The sequence below is a fragment of the Pezoporus wallicus genome, unplaced genomic scaffold (assembly GCF_028554395.1).
Source record: "Pezoporus wallicus isolate ANWC-B61680 ecotype Strahan unplaced genomic scaffold, APGP_CSIRO_Pwel_v1 contig_12818, whole genome shotgun sequence".
Taxonomy (NCBI): Eukaryota; Metazoa; Chordata; class Aves; order Psittaciformes; family Psittacidae; genus Pezoporus; species Pezoporus wallicus.
The window spans coordinates 1-1,447 of NW_026635441.1; the positions used below are offsets into that span (position 1 = coordinate 1).

The 1,447-nt window shown below is 65.8% G+C and overlaps 1 pseudogene; it reads left to right on the forward strand.

The window, feature by feature from the left end:
* Positions 1-47: 47 nt before the first annotated feature.
* On the forward strand, positions 48-1,164 carry LOC130607170 (UPF0561 protein C2orf68-like; annotated as a pseudogene).
* Positions 1,165-1,447: the final 283 nt, after the last annotated feature.

Here is a 1,447-nt window from a genome sequence, read left to right on the forward strand (position 1 = left end):
GCACCCATGGGATCAGTGCCCGCCCCCGTCCCCGGGTTGGTGCTGAGGCCGTGGGTGCCGCAGGGGTCCCGGGGGTGACTCCAGCCCAGGGCCCCCCGACCCCCGCGGGCCGCGGCTTTTCTGCCTCGAGTACGAGGGGGACGACGGCAGCGTCACCAGCGTCATCGTGCACCAGGTGGGGCCCGGGGGGGGCTCAGAGCACCCATGGGTGCGGGGGGGGCCGCTGTGTGCAAGGGGGTGTAGGATCGGGGGGGGTGCTGCAATGGGGTACCCAGTGTGGGGGTGTCTGTGGGGCAGGGGGACTGTGTGGGGCACAATGGGTGCTGGGTGCCCTGGGATGGGTGCTATGGGTCACAGTGGGTGCAGTGGGGTTTAGTGGCTGCTGTGGGTCACAGTGGGTGTTATGAGTGGCAGTGTGTATTGTGGGGTGCTGTGGGTCACAGTGGGTGCTGTGGGGCTCAGTGGGTGCTGTGGGTCTCATTGGGTGCTGGGGGTCTCATTGGGTGCTATGGGACACTGTGGGTTTCTATGGGTCTCATTGGGTGCTGTGGGTCTCAGTGGGTGCTGTGGGTCCCAGTGGGTGCTGTGGGGCTCATTGGGTGCTACAGGTCCCATTGGGTGCTGTGGGTCTCATTGGGTGCTCTGGTTCTCACTGGGTGCTATGGGTCCCGTTGGGTGCTGTGGGTCCCATTGGGTGCTGTGGGTCTCATTGGGTGCTCTGGTTCTCACTGGGTGCTATGGGTCCCGTTGGGTGCTGTGGGTCCCATTGGGTGCTGTGGGTCCCATTGGGTGCTGTGGGTCCCATTGGGTGCTCCGAGTCTCAGTGAGTGCTGTGGGTCCCATTGGGTGCTCTGGGTCTCAGTGGGTGCTGTGGGTCCCATTGGGTGCTCTGGGGCTCAGTGAGTGCTGTGGGTCCCATTGGGTGCTCTGGGGCTCAGTGGGTGCTGTGGGTCCCATTGGGTGCTCTGGGGCTCAGTGGGTGCTGTGGGTCCCATTGGGTGCTCTGGGGCTCAGTGGGTGCTCTGGGGCTCTCTGTGTCCCAGGGGGACAGCGCAGAGGACGTCACCCAGCGCGTCTGCGCCGGAGCCCCCTGGAGCCCCCCTGCGCCGGGCCCTGTGCCAGCGGGTGCAGGCTGAGCTCCGGCAGCGCCGCGGAACCGGCTGAGCCCCGGCCCCACACCGCGCCAATAAAGGTCCTGTGGGCTCCGGGGGTGCATTGGGTGCTATGGGGCTGGGGGGCGGTCCCTGGGGGCCTTGGGTATTGGGGGGGGGCAGTTGTTGTTGTGGGGTCTCCCCTAAGCAGCCCCCATTGATGTTACTGCAGACCCCATTGATGTTACTGCAGCCCCCCCCCCCCCCAAGCAGACCCCATTGATGTTACTGCAGGGCCCCAAAGCAGACCCCATTGATGTTACTGCACCCCCCCAAGCAGACCCCATTGATGTTAC